Raw genomic sequence first — 12785 nt, 5'->3', positions numbered from 1 at the left:
TATTCCTCGCATACCTCTCTGCCCCTCCGACGACGAAATGTTCCCATTCCGATTCAAGAGGAAGCAGTTCCCCATCAGACTCAGCTTTGCCATGACAATCAACAGGGCATAAGGGTAGACCATCCCAATTGTTGGTGTGTACCTACCGGAATTAGTATTCTCCCATGATCAGCTGTACGTGGTGTTGTCCAGAGCTACCACAAAGTCCAACATTAAAATTCTCGCATTCAAGGACAAGAGGAAGGAACAGAGCAAGAATTCTAAGAAGCGGAAAATATCCGAATCCTTAATAATGACTACGCAGAACATACCTAGTATATAAGGACTTTTCTAAAAAAACCTAGTATATAAGGAAGTTCTTAATGCTTGATGTCACTTAGGCCAAATTTGAGCATCTTATATGCTTGCCATTATATGTAGCTTCTTTAAAATGTAATGGTTGGAAAATACCCAAGCCTCTATATCCAGGAGAGTTTTTGCCTTGACGTTTTACCACTTGGTTGAAAGCAACATGAGAACATCTGGGGCGTGGACACGTGTATTAGTTTGGGCTCCTGTGGTGTATAATTTCATGGTGACTGTAGATTTACGTTGTAAATTTTGCTAACGTGACTTGGACATCCGGGTGTGCATCTAGCTATTTTGCATATTGATTTTGGATGTGTGTGGGCCAACCCTATCCCGTTAACCCAATTGTACGAGTCTTCTCGCGTGGCCGTGTGCGTGTGTGGGCTGACATGCGGTGGGCTTCATTGTCGCTGCCGTGAAATCGATTGCGGGACGTCCTAATCGTTTCGTCTACGCCGCGTTATTCGTCCAGTCCAGAAACAACCTCGCTCGATGCTTCACATCTTCCTTTTTTTATGCGGTGACGATGCAACGCAGTGGCTTGCGGCTGGTCCTCCAATTCGACTCCACGAGGCAACGCCATGGGGAGCAGCTCCGCGCGTGCAGCGGCCTTCTCTGGCCACAGCCCTCTGATACGTCTCTGTCGTATCTACTTTTCCAAACACTTTTGCCCTTGTTTTGGACTCTAACTTGTATGATTTGAATGGAACTAACCCGGACTGACGCTGTTTTCAGCAGAATTGCCATGATGTTGTTTTATGTGCAGAAAACAAAAGTTCTCGGAATGACCTGAAACTCCACGGGGTGTCTTATAAAAAATAATAAAAAATCCCCGCCAAAGATGAAGACCAGGGGGCCACACCCTGTCCACGAGGGTGGGGGGCGCCCCCCTATGGCGCGCCCCCTACCTCGTGGGCCCCCTGGACACCTTCCGACGCCAACTCCAACTCTATATATTGGCTTTCGGGGAGAGAAAAATCAGAGAGAAGAAATCATCGCGTTTTACGATACGGAGCCGCCGCCAAGCCCTAAAACCTCTCGGGAGGGCTGATCTGGAGTCCGTTCGGGGCTTCGGAGAGGGGGATTCGTCACCATCATCATCATCAACCATCCTCCATCACCAATTTCATGATGCTCACCGCCGTGCGTGAGTAATTCCATTGTAGGCTTGCTGGGCGGTGATGGGTTGGATGAGATTTATCATGTAAACGAGTTAGTTTTGTTAGGGTTTGATCCCTAGTATCCATTATGTTTTGAGATTGATGTTGCTATGACTTTTCTATGCTTAATGCTTGTCACTAGGGCCCGAGTGCCATGATTTCAGATCTGAACCTATTATGTTTTCATGAATATATGTGAGTTCTTGATCCTATCTTGCAAGTCTATAGTCACCTACTATGTGTTATGATCCGGCAACCCCGAAGTGACAATAATCGGGACCACTCCCGGTGATGACCATAGTTTGAGGAGTTCATGTATTCACTATGTGCTAATGCTTTGTTCCGGTTCTCTATTAAAAGGAGGCCTTAATATCCCTTAGTTTCCATTAGGACCCCGCTCCCACGGGAGGGTAGGACAAAAGATGTCATGCAAGTTCTTTTCCATAAGCACGTATGATTATATTCGGAATACATGCCTACATTACATTGATGAATTGGAGCTAGTTCTATATCACCCTATGTTATGACTGTTACATGCTGAACCGCATCCGGCATAATTATCCATCACTGATCCGGTGCCTACGAGCTTTCCATATACTGGTTTACGCTTATTTACTTTCCCGTTGCTATTGTCACAATCACTACAAAATACCAAAAATATTTACTATTGCTTGCACTACTCTTTTGCTACCGTTACCACCGCTATCATATTACTGTGCTACTAAACTCTTTGCTGCAGATACTAAGTTTCCAGGTGTGGTTGAATTGACAAGTCAGCTGCTAATACTTGAGAATATTCTTTGGCTCCCCTTGTGTCGAATCAATAAATTTGGGTTGAATACTCTACCCTCGAAAACTATTGCGATCCCCTATACTTGTGGGTTATCAAGACCTTTTTCTGGCGCCGTTGCCGGGGAGCATGGCTCTATTCTTTGAGTAAGCTTGCGACACCTAAACCTGCTTCTGCTATTCGTTCCGATATGTCGCATGTTATTGATGATGCCACTTCTGCTATGCATGATACTTATGATGAAACTGCCTCTATGCCTGATACTACTGTGCCCCTTAGTGAATTTCTTGATGAACAAATTGCTAGGGCTAGAGAAAAAGAAATTATTGAATCTGAATATAATGATGAAAGTGATGATGAAAATATGCCTGTTATTCCTGAGGGTTATGTTTTTGATATGGAATCTTCTGCCGCTATTTTAGCTTGCAAAGATAGATATGAGCTCAAGAGGTTATTAGCTAAATGGAACAAAGAATCACTTAGAGATAAAATGAAACCCGACCCTGCTTTTGCTACTTCACCTATCTGTGTTCCTAATAAGGATTATGAATTCTCTGTTGATCCTGATATAATTACTTCGGTTGAATCTGATCCTTTCCATGGTTATGAATCTGAAACTATTGTGGCACATCTTACTAAATTAAATGATATAGCCACCCTGTTCACTAATGATGAGAGATCTCGCTACTTTTATATACTTAAGATATTTCCGTTCTCATTAAAGGGTGATGCTAAAATATGGTTTAATTCTCTTGATCCTGGTTGTGTGCGTAGTCCCTAGGATATGATTTATTACTTCTCTGCTAAATATTTCCCTGCTCATAAGAAACAAACTGCTTTAAAGGAAATATACAACTTCGTGCAAATTAAAGAAGAGAGTCTCCCACAAGCTTGGGGGAGGCTTCTCAAGTTACTTAATGCTTTGCCAGATCGTCCTCTTAAGAAACATGAAATACTTGATATCTTTTATAATGGACTAACCGATGCTTCCAGAGTTTACCTGGATAGTTGTGCTGGTTCTCTTTTCAGGGAAAGAACACCGGATGAAGCTGAAATTCTATTGAATAATATGTTGAAAAATGAAAATAATTGGGCACCTCCTGGGCCAGCTCCTGCTCCAATTACTGAGCCTATTCCTAAACCAACTCCGAAGAAGAGAGGTGTTTTATTTCTCAGTCCCGAAGATATGCAAGAGGCAAAGAAATCTATGAGAGAAAAAGGTATTAAAGCTGAAGATGTTAAGAATTTACCTCCTATTGAAGAAATACATGGTCTTAATTCACCGCCTGTCGAAGAAACATATGATCTCAATTCCTTATTTACCGAAGAACCTCCAGACCTCGATATCCCGACACAGGTAGTAAAGGTAAATTCTCTCTATAGATTTGATGAAGGTGATATCCCTCACTATAAGTCTGCTAGGCAATGCTTTGATGAGTTTGATAATTTTATTTTCAAACAAGAAAATTTCAATGCTTATTTTGGTAGACAATTTAAATATGATTCCGATATGATTAAATACTTCGGTGATTATATGGCTAATATTAAAGGTGAACTTAAACTTGTTAGCAAACATGCTTCTATGGTTACCACTCAAGTAGAACAAGTACTTAAAGCTCAAAAAGAAGTGCTTGATGAAATGAATAGTAAGAAAAATGATTATGTCGTTAGAGTGGCTACTAGAACTGGTAGAATGACTCAGGAACCTTTGTATCCTGAAGGCCGCCCTAAGAGAATCGAGCAAGATTCTCAGAGAAATAATATTGATGTTCCTAGTTCTTCTAAAAAGAAGAAAAAGAAAAATGATAGAACTGTGCAAACCTCCAGTGAACCTATTGCTGAACCACGTGATAATCCAAATGATATCTCTATGTCTGATGCTAAAACACAATCTGGTAATGAAACATGAACCCAGTGAAAATGTTAATGATGATGTTCATGATGATGCTCAACCTAGTAATGATAATGATGTAGAAGCTGAACCTACTGTTGATCTTGATAACCCACAATCAAAGAATCAACGTTATGATAAAAGACACTTTGTTGCTAGGAAACATGGTAAAGAAAGAGAACCATGGGTTTAGAAACCCATGCCTTTTCCTCCCAAACCATCCAAGAAAAAGGATGATGAGGATTTTGAGCGCTTTGCTGAAATGATTAGACCTATCTTTTTGCGTATGCGATTGACTGATGTGCTCAAAACAAATCCTTATGCTAAATATATGAAGGATATCATTACTAATAAAAGAAAGATACCGGAAGCTGAAATTTCCATCATGCTTGCTAATTATACTTGCTTCGTGTTTGTGTAGAAAGAGGATGGCATACTTTGCATAAACTTGTGTAATATATCATTGTTTTATTTTTGGGTCAACATTGATTTTTTCTCCATTCAAAGAAATTGTTTGCTAAAAGGGGCAAATAACCATCTTATATTTCTAGATAATATTCAGATTCATTAAAATAGTGGTTTCAAGTGTCGCATTCAATACTAGAGTAATAAGGATTAAGGTACAGAACTTTGTATGTTGTGTAAGAATAAAACCATTTGTTTATCTTGCCAAGTTTCAGTATTATTACTTACGATATCATTCTACCAATTGATGATAAGACAATTGCCTAGAAAGAGCAGCGATAAGACAATTTACAAAGACACAATATAGTTATATTTTGCATTTCTAGGAAATTGCTGCTCATTGATATTTATTTGAGCTTCTAATTTCTGTTTCCCCTAGATTATTGTTAATGCTTTACCTTTTATATTATATAGTTCAAGCACTCAGAAGAACTTCTCTTGTCATAGGTCTGGTGCATAGATTTAATTGATACATTGCCAGTTTGGACAACACCTTCAAACATTATCTTGGAAAGAGTTCATCTGGTAATGACAACGTCAAACATACAATTGATGATAAAACGATTATGCAGCCATTCTTGCACGCCATTAAAGAACTTTTATAGGACCTAAATGTTTTCTTTTCTAATTCGAAAGAACTGCCTTATTACCCGATTTCTGAAGTTTGGGTCGTATCAATATTTTTTTGCTTTTATATTGATGGACAGTGGAGCAACTCCGTGCTTACCTGTTCCTATAATAACCTTTATGATATGCCAATACATTCATATAATATCCTTTTTACATAATCATATTGCCTCTTTTCTTGGCAGCACAACAAGACTTGGATGGAAAGGCCTTTCTGCCCCAGCACAACATAACTCCTGGGGTCATATTCGGCCTCCCAAGGTCCTACTAGGGTTGTTCTTTCTAAGGGTGAAGCATTGCCAGTTGTGCCAATGGTAGGATGATACCTATTCTCAAATTTATATTCTAACAAGGAATGGGTTATTTACAAATCGTATGTTTCATTTGTTTTAGCCGGGCAAAAGGAATAGCTCTCTTGAAGGACAAAATGCTGTAACTCTCTTCATATACAAGATAGAAGTTATGACTTCAATTCCGGTATAATTTCACCACTTGCGCCTGTGGCGCAATGGGTCATATATTCTCTGAGGTTCCCTAATGTTTCTGAAAGCTGCCCTCATGTTTGCTAATGTTTGATTTGTGCTGTCGCAAGTAGCTTTTGTTTGCACTACTGGACGAACTATGTTGAGCTTTACTTCTAGGAGGCAAATTACTCTTTAGCTTAAACAGATACTAAGATTTTACAGGACATTTTACACGGCTCTTTGATCACATCTCCTGGTATTTTGGGTCTTTCAGGTGATAGAAATAGCCAGATGGATCACGAAAACATTGTGAAGATGGTGAGATATTGCAAGGAGTCTGATCCGTTCTGAGGAATGCTTGTCTTTGAGTACCAGCCAAATGGGACCCTCTACGGTAAGCCGATATGGTCTTGGCACTGCAACCTTGTGCATATGATGCCATTTGACTGAAAACATGGCGGGCGAAGATTTTGCTCAGCATCGCGCGCATTCTAATACACTTCACACTGAGCCGATGGCTCTTCTCGCGCTCCCCGTGTTGACGGCCAGTTCAGTCTATTAGTTATAACATGGCTTCTTCACTGCAGTTGACAACGAAGACTGCAGGGTGAAAACCCCACATCAAATTTATTGATTAGTAAAGTCATATACAAAAGATTTGCAAAGGTTAGAGAGTTAGCTAGCTATAACAGAGAGTCAATCCATATTGCAAACTGTTGTGAGTACTTGGCTTTCACCCTATGCAAGTGCAGGATGACCTCATGCCTAAATTTGCTTCTCTAGGATCTAAAAGATGGCAACACATTCTGAAAATAGCTTCATTTCTCTGTTTCCAAATGTGCCAGGCAGCCAGAATAACAACCTCAGTGAAGAATGGGTGACCAAACTATTGCTTTGTCAACATAAAACTCTGCTCAATGGAGTTACCCTGCTGCCAGTGAATCTGTAGATAGTTCCATATCCTGATGCTAAAGTTGCAGCCAAAAAAGAGATGCATCCAATCCTCGGTGCACCTTGTGGGACACAACACACAGTGAAACACATTCTCCAAAGAAAAAACACGCACATTGAAAGACATTAGTGAAATTCCAGTGTCTTCTGCGAAGCATGTCTCTGGTATTTAGTCTATCACTGAAAAGCAGCCAAGCATGGTATTTTCAATTTAAATCATGAAGTGTGTTTTGTCACGGATGTGATACTCCGTGCTGCAATCATTCTTGCCACGAAGGAATTCGTAGAGATTACCACCTTTGAGAAGGTTAAAGATACAATATGTTCTCCTCGAGTAAAATTAGTTTTGCACATTCTGAAATAGAAGTTATGTCTTGCAACTTCTGGTCACTGCTCTTTGCTATAAGAATCATTGGTTGTTCAGGTAAAAAAAAAGAATCATTGGTTGTAACGAGAATTCATAGGGCATATTGTGGTGTTTAAAATCTGAATAGTCAGTTGCTCTTTTATTTCTTTATTGCAGCTACCATCCCATATTAAATACCTTTGCATGTACGTATTGACTATTTGTTCTGGATTCTGGTCAAAACAAAAACATTAATGCGGAAGAACACGTGGGCAAACACAGTAAGATACTCCCTCCGTTCGGAATTACTTGTCGCAGAAATGGATGTATCTAGACGTATTTTAGTTCTAGATACATCCATTTTCGAGACAAGTAATTCTGAACGGAGGGAGTATAAAGATACACGAGAGGGGAAATCAAGGGAAATGCGGAAGAACACGTGGTCAAACACAAAGATACAAAGGGGTAAACGATGAAACCTATCTAGCCCTTGTTGAAACCGCTTCCTCTCACCGGCCGGTCCACCGATCCAATAGAACCTCGCAAGGAAGATTGACTAGATCTACTTGAATCTCACAAGAGAAAGAGTAGCTTCTATGAAAGATTCATCTCCAAAGGAGGTCAAGGTAGGTTCCACACATGGGGGAAAGTTTGGCGAGCAAAGCTCAATTCTCAATTCTAGTCTAACCTTAGATCTGAACCCTAAGGGGTATTTATAATATTAGGGACGAAGTGGTAGGTGGAAGTGGAGATACATGGGCCAAAGGCCACTAGTAGAAAAATGCCCATTTGTCCCGGTTCTAGAGGGCCTTTAGTCCCGGTTCTGGAACCGGGACTAAAGGGTCGGTACTAAAGACCCCCCTTTGACCGGTTCTTATACGAACCGAGACTAAAGGCCCTCCACGTGGCCAATGTATGGAGCTTCATTTTTTAAATTCTTCACGCATAGGGGGGTGGTCATTTATGCGTCTCCGTCAGGGACTACTACTGGTACATGCTGCAAACACGTCTTGCGATATTCAACCCCATACTATATGGAGGACATCTGTTCCAGCAGAGGGGGGTCGACATGTACATAAAGATCGAGGGATGCAAGTTAAAATGGATTAGGAACCACTAGGCTGAGCTACGTGTCGACTTATACCAAGGCGTTGTCGATAGCATCACGGCAGGGGAGACACGAGCGAGCTCTATTGGCACTAGGACTGTTCTCCCATGGTCATTCCGGGGGGCTTCCGTGACATGAAGCGGAGGCATATGGACGCCATGGCATTGGTGCAGACGTACGGCAAGCCTGGCATCTTCCTGATGATGACCTGTAACCCAAACTGGTAGTAGATACATGATGAGTTGTTTCCATGCCAAACACCGCAGGACCAACCAGATCTTGTGGCCCGAGTGTTCAAGTCCAAGCTGGAGACAATGAAAGATATGTTGACGAAGAAAAATTATACTAGGCATTGTGAAGGCGTACATATATGTGGTAGAGTTCTAGAAGAGGGGCCTCCCGCATGCCCATTTCCTGTTGATTATGGATTCGAGATATAAGCTTCTTGTGCCAGAGCAGTACGATCGTCTCATAACTGCCGAGCTCCTAGACAAGCATAAGTACCCAAAGCTCTATGCCATGGTCGTGAAGCATATGATGCACGACCCATGCGGGTCCTGAACCCCAACAACGTGTTCATGCAAGAGGGGTTGTGCAAATGCAGGTACCCACGGGATTTCAACGAGACCACCGTACAGGGCAAGGACTCCTACCCTATTTACCGAAGAAGGAAAGACGGTCGCAAAGTGAAGGTCCGCCGTCAAATGCTAGACAACAAATGGGTTGTTCCTTACAAACCCTTACCTCCTACAGATGTTCAACTGCCACATATAAGTACATATACAAGGGTCACGATCAAACTTCGTTCAATATCGACCAACCTGACGCCCAAGGCAACATAGATGAGATCAAGAGATTTATCGACGCAAGGTGGGTAACTCCACCAGAGGCGATGTGGAGGATATTGGGCCTCACCCTTTGTGAGAACCAACCGACGGTCCTGCTGTTGCCGCTACATCTCCCAAACATGCACAAGGTCACATTCAAAGCGGGAGAGAACCTGAATGACGTCCTGGCCAATGATAACTCATCAAAGTCTATGTTGACGGAGTATTTCGTGGCTAACCAAGAGCACGTGTGGGCTCGAGATATTCTGTACAAGGACTTCCCACGAAGTTTCACTTGGCAAAGAACAAAGAATTGGCAGGAAAGGGCACAAGGTTACCAAGTAGGCCGAATCATGTCAGGCAATCCCGCCGAGGGGGAGCGGTACTTTCTGAGGGTGCTTCTAAACCACGTACCAGGCTCAGTGTCCTTCGAAGACCTAAAAACTGTGGATGGTGTGTTGTGTGATACCTTCCATGAGGCCGCTGAGAGGAGGGGTCTCATCTAGTCTGACAACACGCTCGACGAGTGTCTGACGGAGTCCGAGTAGTGGGCCATGCCGATTTCTCTCAGGAGGCTCTTTGCAACAATCTTGGTATTTTGCAAGCCTGGCGACGTTTGCGGTCTTTGGGATAGGCACCTTGAGGCGATGTTTGACGACTACATGCGACATCACACATGCCCAATCATGGTGGAGCAGATGGTGTTGCTTGATATCAGGGGAATGCTGCAGTCCATGGGAAAGGACATAAAGTTGTTCCCTCTTCCGGACATCGATGATACTTATGACAACACAGAAGGCGAGGCTCGGGAGGTCATCGAGGAAACCACTATCGAGGTTGCCGAGGACGAAAAATCCCTGGAGTCCTCACTAAACCCTGAGCAGAGGAAAGCCTATGATGAGATAGTAGCATCAATTGACGACGGCGAAGGGGGCGTCTTCTTCGTCAATGGCCCGGGAGGCACTGGGAAGACCTTCCTGTACAGGGTATTGCTTGCTAGGGTTCGAGGTGCGAAAAAGGAAGTTGTGGCCACTGCGACGTCGGGTGTCGCCGCTTCTATCATGCCTGGAGGCAGGACAACCCACTCGAGGTTCAAGATCCCACTCACCATTGAAGAAGGGGCATCGTGCAACTTCACCAAGCAGATTGGGATAGCCAAGCTGCTGATGAAGGAAATATTCCCTAGAGGCAATAATAAAGTTGTTATTTATATTTCCTTATATCATGATAAATGTTTATTATTCATGCTAGAATTGTATTAACAGGAAACTTAGTACATGTGTGAATACATAGACAAAACAGAGTGTCCCTAGTATGCCTCTACTTGACTAGCTCGTTAATCAAAGATGGTTAAGTTTTCTAGCCATAGACATGTGTTCTCATTTGATGAATGGGATCACATCATTAGAGAATGGTGTGATGAACAAGACCCATCCGTTAGCTTAGCACTATGATCGTTTAGTTTATTGCTATTGCTTTCTTCATGACTTATACATGTTCCTATGACTATGAGATTATGCAACTCCCGAATACCGGAGGAATACTTAGTGTGGTATCAAACGTCACAACGTAACTGGGTTATTATAAAGATGCTCTACAGGTGTCTCCGATGGTGTTTGTTGAGTTGGCATACATCAAGATTAGGATTTGTCACTCCGATTGTCGGAGAGGTATCTCTGGGCCCTCTCGGTAATGCACATCACCATAAGCCTTGCAAGCAATGTGACTAATGAGTTAGTTACGAGATGATGCATTACAAAACGAGTAAAGAGACTTGCCGGTAACGAGATTGAACTAGGTATGGTGATATCGACGATCTAATCTCGGGCAAGTAACATACCGATGACAAAGGGAACAACATATGTTGTTATGCGGTTTGACCGATAAAGATCTTCGTAGAATATGTAGGAGCCAATATGAGCATCCAGGTTCTGCTATTGGTTATTGACCGTACATGTGTCTCGGTCATGTCTACATAGTTCTCGAACCCATAGGGTCCGCACGCTTAACGTTCGATGACGACTTGTATTATGAGTTATCTGATTTGATGTACCGATGGTTGTTCGGAGTCTCGGATGAGATCACGGACATGACGAGGAGTCTCGAAATGGTCGAGAGGTAAAGATCGATATATTGGAAGGCTATATTCGGACATCGGAAAGGTTCCGAGTGATTCAGGTATTTTCTGGAGTACCGGAGAGTTACGGGAATTCGCCGGGGGAAGTAGTGGGCCTTAATCGACCATACGGGAAAGGAGAGAAGGGCCTCAAGGGGTGGCTGCGCGCCCCCCATGGCAAGTCCGAATTGGACTAGGGAGGGGGCGGCGCCCCCCTCTCTTTCCTTCTCCGTCTCCTACTCCTTCCCTCTCTCCCCTGTTGGAAAAGGAAGGGGACTCCAATTAGGATTGAGAATCCTAGTTGGATTCCCCCTATAGGCGTGCCTCTCCTAGGCTGGCCTCCTCCTCCTCCCTCCTTTATATACGTAGCCAAGGGGGCACCCAAAGACACAACAGACAATCTCTTAGCCGTGTGCGGTGCCCCCCTCCATACTTCTACACCTCGGTCATATCATCGTAGTGCTTAGGCGATGCCCTACGCCGGTAACTTCATCATCACCGTCACCACGCTGTCGTGCTGACGGAACACTCCCTCAGCCTCAGCTGGTTCTAGAGTTCAAGGGACATCACCGTGCTGAACGTGTGCAGATCGCAGAGGTGCCGTGCGTTCAGTACTTGATCGGTTGGATCGCGAAGATGTTCGACTACATCAACCGCGTTACTAAACGCTTCCGCTTTCGGTCTACGAGGGTACGTGGACACACTCTCCCCGCTCGTTGATATGCTTCTCCTAGATAGATCTTTCGTGATCGTAGGCAATTTTTTTTGAAATACTACGTTCCCCAACAGTGGCATTCGAGCCAGGTCTATGCGTTGATGTTATATGCACGAGTAGAACAGAAAGAATTGTGGGCGATAATAGTCATACTGCTTACCAACTTGTCATAGTTTAATTCGGCAGTATTGTTGGATGAAGCGGCCCAGACCGACATTACATGACCGCGTTCATGAGACTGGTTCTACCGCCGTGCTTTGCACACAGGTGGCTAGTGGGCGTCTGTGACTATGCCCGGTCCTTGTTGAAGGTTAAAACAGCACAATTGACAAAAAATCATTGTGGTTTTGATGCGTAGGTAAGAACGGTTCTTGCTAGAAGCTCGTAGCAGCCACGTAAAACTTGCAACAACAAAGTAGAGGACGTCTAACTTGTTTTTGCAGGGCATGTTGTGATGTGATATGGTCAAGACGTGATGAGATATAAATTGTTATATGAGATGATCATGTTCTGTAAATTTATCGGCAACTGGCAGGAGCCTTATGGTTGTCTTTTTATTGCATAAGATGCAAGCGCCATGTAATTGCTTTACTTTATCGCTATGCGATAGCAATAGTTGCAAAAATCAATAGTTGGTGAGACGACCATGTAACGACACGTTGATAGAGATCAAGATGATGGAGATCATGGTGTCATGCCGGTGACAATGGAGATCATGACGGTACTTTGGAGATGGAGATCAAAGGCACAAGATGATGATGGCCATACCATGTCACATATTTTGATTGCATGTGATGTTTATCTTTTATGCATCTTATTTTGCTCAATACGACGGTAGCTTTATAAGATGATCCCTTACTAAAATTTCAAGGTATAAGTGTTCTCCCTGAGTATGCACCGTTGTGACAGTTCTTCGTGCTATGATACCACGTGATGATCGGGTGTGATAAGCTCTACGTTCACATACAACGGGTGCA

General features: G+C 43.0%; 1 long non-coding RNA gene across 2 annotated transcripts; it reads left to right on the top strand.

Moving 5' to 3' along the window:
- Positions 1 to 5098: 5098 nt before the first annotated feature.
- On the top strand, positions 5099 to 7246 carry LOC147991737 (uncharacterized). 2 transcript variants are annotated; one of them, XR_015604364.1, is made up of 5 exons: positions 5099 to 5179; positions 5467 to 5595; positions 5675 to 5758; positions 6020 to 6139; positions 6591 to 7246. It is a non-coding gene; the product is annotated as an uncharacterized LOC147991737 (long non-coding RNA). The 2 variants fall into 2 exon arrangements; XR_015604363.1 differs by lacking the exon at positions 6591 to 7246 and having other exon boundaries at positions 6020 to 6435.
- Positions 7247 to 12785: the final 5539 nt, after the last annotated feature.

Source organism: Triticum urartu, chromosome 1A, assembly GCF_056163025.1.
Source record: "Triticum urartu cultivar PI428250 chromosome 1A, HENAU_Tu73, whole genome shotgun sequence".
NCBI classification, from domain to species: Eukaryota; Viridiplantae; Streptophyta; class Magnoliopsida; order Poales; family Poaceae; genus Triticum; species Triticum urartu.
The sequence above is the reverse complement of the archived record's forward strand: the minus strand, read 5'-3'. Positions and strand labels throughout refer to the sequence as shown.